Source organism: Doryrhamphus excisus, chromosome 17 (assembly GCF_030265055.1).
Source record: "Doryrhamphus excisus isolate RoL2022-K1 chromosome 17, RoL_Dexc_1.0, whole genome shotgun sequence".
Classification (NCBI taxonomy): domain Eukaryota; kingdom Metazoa; phylum Chordata; class Actinopteri; order Syngnathiformes; family Syngnathidae; genus Doryrhamphus; species Doryrhamphus excisus.
In genome coordinates, this window is record NC_080482.1 from 18,374,149 (window position 1) to 18,381,859 (window position 7,711).

A 7,711-nucleotide genomic window follows, 5' to 3' on the forward strand; every position below is an offset into this window, starting at 1 on the left:
TGGCTTGATTTTTTTCCACCTGTTCCGCCATTAGTTGTTTGCCCCTGACACGTCTGGCAGCGAAGCCTATGAAGGTCTCGGCCAGCACGTAACTTTGTGAATATAAGTCTTCCTGGGACACGCAAGGGTCCTGGCACGAGTACTGTCAAAACAGACAGATAACAACACATTATTCACAGTAATTGATGGTAACCCATGGCATCATGTTTTTTACGACAAAATGAAGTGTACACGGACATCGAATTGACAATAACAAATATTATTCTGTTGAAATGTAGAACTATAGAAAGAATGCAATATTTTCTAGAATCAGAATAATAATGATATGAACGAATAAAATCATCCAAATACTTACACACAACAATTGGCATTTGGTGCGCAAAGCTTGCACCTCCGGGTTGGTGGATGTGGGCGATTTCGCCGGAGAAGAAGAGCTGGCCATTCTAGACACAAAAAGAGATGATAAAATGTGCAGATGTTCACATTGACTTAAACATGAATTGCATTCAATGGTCAAAATAAGGGCAAATAATAAGAAAGCACTTACCTTTCAGCTGTGTTAATTGGGAGGCGACTGAGGTGGAAATAAGAAATGACCAAATGGCTTCTTATTTATAATACTGTGTCATGTGACCATGTCATGGGCGTGACATTGTTGGACACCAGACAGTTAGGCGACATTCTTCGACGCTCCAGATGTGTTGACGTTATTTTAATAAATTGTATATTACACCATTTCTGTTGTTTTTATAATTAATGTGATATTTTTTGCTCATGAACTGCACATCAATTCCACCTTGAAAGAGCGACAGTTCCGTAGAAAAAAACAAATATATATATATATATATATATATATATATATATATATATATATATATATATATATATATATATATATATATATATCGCACAGTAACCATGTGTAATGATGTTCTTGTCACGCCCTGTGTGGGGTCCTAAGTGACAGTTTGGGTTTGAGTTTACGGTCTGGGCTTTGGTTTCCTTTTGGCACGCTCTTATTTTGGTTTGACTTCCTGTTTTTCCCTGTCTGCCTCCGTTGTCTTAGTTACGCACACCTGTCCCTAATTTGAGTGTCTATTTAGTTCTGGTGTGTGCGTCTCCCTTGGTGGGATTATTGTCGTTTGTCCGTTTGCTACCTGAGTTGCTTTTCCTGCTGCTGCAATTATTGCAAGCAATAAATATTATTTACCTGCTATTGGTCCTGCTCTCTGCATCCTGGGGTCGAACTTTAAAGCTCTCGAGCCGAACCGTGACAGTTCTAACATCACAATCTCAGCAAGTTGTAAATGAAAATGAGATGATTTTTTATTATAGAAGAAAACAAATCTGCTCCATTTACTCTGTCTTTAACAGAATGTAATAATGGACTATCAAATAGAGAAAAAATATGAACTTGATGATGTATAATGCATATTTCTTTAATCTTTTTCAGTACTTCAAGTCAATATTTGAAACAAACAAAAACCATGAAAAAATACGCTAAACATGTATTAGTCTCCTTTGACAAAGATAAAATATCTATTTCATCTTTGAACAGTAGTGACTTTACAAGAGGTGCCGGGGCCTCAAAGCGTGTGTCGAGTTATTGAGTGGGCACTTCCCGGAAGCGTGGACCGAGGGGTGATTCATTGAGGGGAGGGGCCTGAATCGATGACGTCCGAAGCCTCGCTGCCCGGCTGTACCACGTGACGGATTCCGGAAAACGTTTAGAATTTGCCGCGATGTTTTCCTATCAGTCGGCGATATAAACCCCTCAGGCTTAAACATTAAAATGTGGGGTTTTGTGGTGAGAGTCAGTCTGTTGAGCGTGTGGATAGTTTGTCGATTCATTGTCGACATGTATCAAAAAAGAGGAATCGCCTGAAACCAAAAATTGTTAATAAAAAAATATTATTGAATAAAAAAATAATTATATCTTTCATATTCTATCCAGGTTACACAAGCATACATCTTTTAGTTACACAAGCACTTTCCCTGAAACCATGGCAGCCAGGTGACATAAAACCATGATGAAGATAGCCATATCACGATACATGGCATTGATGGACAATAAAACATTCAGTATGTTATATATACTGTATATTTAATCTTACGCTTTTTAGGTTAATTAAGTGGTTCTACAATGTTTTGTAGTACATAATCATATCCTAGAGCCAAAACAGATCAGCATTTAATGCATCACACATGAAGATACAGCCGCATGTAATTCTATCCAAGGCCAGCAGGTGGTTTCGTGTGCACATGAAGCTTGAAGAAATGAATCATTTGTCAAACCAGTTGATTGAAATGGTTCAAAGCCTCACGGGGTGACATCTTGCCATCACTATTGGACATAGTCTGAGAAATCTCCATTTGAATTATATAACCTCAGGGTACATCAACATCAAAATGAGCATATGAGCATCTGGTAGAAATTGTTGCAACACATGGCTGAAATGCATGAATGACATTTTCATGACCTTAAGACACTTGAATAAACATTAACACATGAAACTTCTATACTTAGGACAGGTAAACTTCACCAACCAAAAATCACTCAGAAAGCCGCCAACAACATCCATTCATTTTCTCCTGCTTTGTCCTTACGGGTGCTGGAGCCTATCCCAGCTGTCTACGGGCGAGCGGCGGGGTACACCCTGGAATGGTGGCCAGCCAATCACAGGGCACATATAGACAACCATTCACTTTACGGGAGCCAGGCAACAACATTTCGTTGGCAAAGTCTTTGAAAGGTTTCCATAAATCCAGATCCAGCAGTACTAACTGGAACACCATAAAACTGGATGACAGGGTCTCGGGGAATCGCAGGTCTTGGCATACGTCAGTCCCATCAGATAGTAGCGGGCTTGGCTAAGATCCCCAAGATTGCTGTGGACGGTGCTGCCCTCAATCACTATGCCATCTTTTCTTGAATGCTGGTTGATCCATCCCCGGCATCCTGCAGACATTGTAAAGACAGCTGTTAGGAGTTCACGTTCAACTTGCACCTCACAAGAGAAATAGCACGTACTCTGTTCTGTTGTCCACAGCTGCTTTATGGCAGGGGTGTCAAAGTCAAGTGGACGGAGGGCTAAATAAAACATTTGGCCATAAGCCGAGGGCCGGACTGTCCAATCTTCATTAAAACCAAGATTTAACTTACTGAAAACATAACAAATATATTACCATATGATTGGATAAATAAAGCAATATTTTCTTATGACTCTGTCAGTCATTTTTAATTTCAGCCATGTCATATTATATTCTTTCATCACCGCCACACTTTGTCCACATAGAAGACACACAGGTTTTCCAGCTACCTCTGTGACATGTACTCTAACTCCCACCTTGTTTGAAAGCCCTTGTTTTCACTGTCCACCTTCCATTTAGCCATTGTTGATGGGTATCTGTAAATTAACTTTTGCTGTTGTGCTAATGACTGATGCTGAATGACTGCTGAATAAATTAAGATGCCTCCCGCTATGCTCTTGCACACGCGTCCCTGTTGCATTGTGGGAAATGTAGTACAGTTTATCTGCGGGCTGAATTTAATATTAGATTAATATCATCAAGCGGGCCAGGTAAAACCCTCTCGCGGGCCTGATGTGGCCTGTGGGACTTAACTTTGACATATGTGCTTTATGGCATACAAAAAGCAGCTCCATCTTTGTGTGCAATTGTTGTGGAAAAATTTCTATCATCCTAAGTAGGATAGAGAATGCCTGAAATAAATACATAGCTCTGGTGGTTTTATTACCTTTGCAAAACAAAGGGGTCAGACAACACACAGTATGCATGGCGGTCTGTAGGTGTCTGGCCAAGAGTGGCCTCTTGGCGGGAACTTTGCTACTCCATAGCATGCAAATGAATTACATTACAATAGAAAAGAGACATTCAAAAACTGTTCAAGGGGCTGTATGTAAGATTGTGGCTATTGTGGCTGTTGCTGGAGTGAAATAAAAAAATCTGTATTGCAACTAGCAGCAGGAATGAAGCGGCAGTATCTGTTGTCACAGTGATATCTATTCAGGCTTCGGTGGCTTAAGCGGGTAGGATGGACGAGTATTTAGCTTCTTACTCTCAGTCACAGTAACTAAAAGCAGAGGTCATGTCAGTCAGGTGCTGTGCGGGTTATTGTTTCACTTTCACCGCCCTGACATTGTGTCTGTGCGCTGTGCACCTGCAGAAGGCTTGTTGTCACATCTTTATTTCAAATTAACATGTTTTCTTAGTCTCTGATGACAGACATATTGTGCGATATTTTGTTTACTTGATGTGAATTTCGTACATACGTACAGCTCCTTTGAGAAAGACGGGAGGAAAGGATGAGTAATAAATAGGAGGGAGAGTCAGACAAGATAAATGTCAGCTGTATGATGTGAACAGAGAATGGAGAGAAATGTGAATGAGACAGGTGGAATGATGACTATTGCAAGTAAAGTACAAATTGAATAGGTGGAGGATGGTTTTAATACCTGAAATAGATTGTTCGTCTGTGCTTGAATTCTTGCTCTGACAACATTTTTCTTCGCTGCAAACAAGGATAACAGTTTTGGTGTCCTTTCGCCTCCATTCTGGCACCTTCCTCTCCTGAAAGAGAGATATGAAAGAAGATACAAAAAATCAGTGACAACAAAAAGTGAAGTGCATACTTAAGTATAACTGTGAAACATACAGTAGTTGTTTACAGTCCATAATGTGTTTAACACAAAAGATCCAAATACTCACCTGTGAGACATTAAACAAGGTAGGCCACCTGTGCTTCATGTCACTGATGCTCATGTGTATGTTGTATGTTCCTCTATGTGCAAAAGTTCTCCACATCAAGTCCTTAATGACTGGGCTGTCGCTCTTCTTTAATTGGTGATTAGTTGGTTTTGGTTCAGCTCCTGGAGGATAGCGAGGAAGAATACCACTTCACCACTGTTCCATGTTTTAAGGGAGCAAGGACATCTTAAATGAAGACAGGGTACTTACAGCCACATCCATAAATACTGTGCTTGACTTGGTAATGCTTGAGAAGCTCCCCTTTTGAAGTATCCTCCAATGTGCAGCGCCTACATTGCCAGGCCACGGGCCGCCACCTTAAAAAGGAGCATAAACAGTGTTAGGATGGTTTGTTTTTAAAAGTGCTGTCTAATTTCATGTACATCGTTTTTGGATTGCGTTTTAAATCCACAGTTGTAAAGAATGAATTAAAATGCACATTCATTCATGCATTCATTTTCGATTGCTCATCGATTGCTGTGAGGTCTGCACGCTAATCACTTGCCTGCCAAAAATGCACATTGACATGAATTATATCTGCAAATATAATTACAAAATACATGCATTAATTCATAATTTGAATTAATATTTTGTATATGAAACCATGAATAAATAATTTTAATGAATACTGTTGCCCATCTCTGTGTGGAGTTTGCATGTTCTCCCCGTGCATGCGTGGGTTTTCTCCGGGTACTCCGGTTTCCTCCCACATTCCAAAAACATGCAAATTTAATTCTAAGTAGACTCCAGCACCCCCCCGCAACCTTCGTGTGGGTGAGGGGTAGAAAACGAATGCTGAAAACTCTTGTATTACATTTGTAATGAGCTCCAGAAGTACCTCGGCTGTTCCTACAAGAGATTCCGGAGCATATCGACATGTTATAAAAACACAAAGTAAAACTAAGCAAAACACGGCGTACACACATAGAGAAAGAGAGCGCCGTTAAAAGCTAAACTTTTCCGGTTCGATGGTCCGTTACCTGTTAAAGTATGTTCGCCCAACGAACCATGTTAGCTGAGCTCTTTGGTGGCTAGCAAACATAGCTAAAGTTAGCTTACGCACAACAGAATAGCGGTGACATTAAAAAAACAACACCCAGCGTATTTGAAGGAAGACGGGGTCGCTATTAGTTTAAAAATTGCAAGTGCTGTACTTACCGATGTATTGTCGTCCATATAACTTGCCGTGTTTCCATACCTTCGTTGGAGTTGTGTTGCCGGAAACTGCCAAGAGACCTATCATAACTCCACCCCTTTGGCCGCGAAGGGGGCACGTCATGACGGTCTACGTCACCAAGCTTAAGCTCTGGACTTAAGCATTTATTTATGTAAGCGATTAAATGATTTTCAGAGGTTTTACTAAGTTAGTAAACTTTATTATTGTTATATTTAATAAGGCTCTGGGTCATTTTCTGAGTGTAGTATTTTGTACATCATTCTAATCGGTCAGATCCTTTCGACAACCATTTGTTTACGTTTTATTCTGAAGCAGTGCGTTGCGGTGTGTGGAATGCATTGGAACATTTTGCTCTTTATGGAAAAGTGGATGGCTCTTAAATGAGCCGTTGTGGTGAATCTACCCACTTTTTGTGTGCCACAGAATTGCCCAAACAGGAGGTGATTGCTGGACACAAATTTGAGTTTTGTGTTAAGGATGATTATGCTTTAGGTGATGTCAATGTAGTTTCTGGCTATTATATTGAAAACGGGATTCATGTCACTCTGCATGATGCTTTACAAACAATGTTTGGCAAGTACAGCACATGCATTTTTACGGTCTGTCAAAGTAGTTGTGCCATCATTTGTGATGCTGGTCAGTATTGTCTGGTGGATTCGCACTCGCGCAGCTGTAATGGCATGGTGTGCAGTGATGGAACCAGTGTTGTTCTGTGTTTTGGTAGTCTCGATGATCTTGCTAATCACATTAGCAATTTGGCTGCAGGGTTTGGTGGAACAGAAAAACTTTTTGAGATAGCTGGTGTTGTTGTGACTGTTGTGGCTGATAGAAAACGTCACTTGGAGGTGACTGATGTTTCCAAAAAGTTAAAAATGGCTGACATTTCTAGTACATGTGCATCTGATGTCGAAGTAGTCAGTGTTGTTACCACACAGCATGCCTTTTGTCCAATGCTTCAAAATGACTCCAAAGATGTGTGCCAACTTTTGAATATAGATTGTGAAGTCAAAACTGTGCCTGTCAATTTGCGTGTTGGACCCTTGGGAGCTCCCTGTAAAAAGGAGAGCATTGTTGCTGACGGCAACTGTTTTTTCCGTGCCATATCACAAGCGGTGAGTGGCACACAGAAAAATCACAGGAAAATTAGACTCCATGTGGTTAAACATATGGAAAAGCACTGTGAAGATTATGAGAAGCTTCTCAGGAGTGAGTACAATTGTTTGACAGAGTATATTAGTGTTTCCAAAATGAAATATGTCAATAGCTGGGCAACAGAGGTGGAAATTCAGGCTGCAGCGGATAGTTTAGGAATAAATATCTTTACTTTTTACGGTGGTCATTGGTTGAGATATATACTTCTCTCATGCACACACCAACAATTATGAAAAATGTCATGTCCAATTTATTAACTACATATAGTATCCAGACCTCTTTGATGCAAATGTGCGCTGTTAAAGTAAATATTAAAAAAAATTACATTTGTGTGTATTTATATTTGCAATGTAAAATTGATGTTGATGAAAAATTGACTGTAAATGGTTGTCTATATGTGCCCTGCCATGGGCTGGGACCAGTCCAGGATGTACCCCACCTCTCATCGAAATATAGCTGGGATATAGATGTGTCCATAATTGACTGTGTCGCAGGGTGTTATGACATATATTGACAACTCTGCTTCACCGTCGCCGCGTCAGGGCCGGACGCCGCCTGCTTCTAGACTTTCTGCCGGAGCCCAGGTTCCACACCCAGGGCGCCCCTCTGAGGATG

The 7,711-nt window shown here is 40.5% G+C and overlaps 1 long non-coding RNA gene across 1 annotated transcript; it reads right to left on the reverse strand.

The window, feature by feature from the left end:
* Window positions 1-2,468: 2,468 nt before the first annotated feature.
* On the reverse strand, window positions 2,469-6,019 carry LOC131105371 (uncharacterized). Its single transcript, XR_009119926.1, has 5 exons — window positions 5,926-6,019; window positions 4,978-5,084; window positions 4,729-4,889; window positions 4,476-4,590; window positions 2,469-2,959 (listed from the first exon to the last, which is right to left on the reverse strand). It is a non-coding gene; the product is annotated as an uncharacterized LOC131105371 (long non-coding RNA).
* Window positions 6,020-7,711: the final 1,692 nt, after the last annotated feature.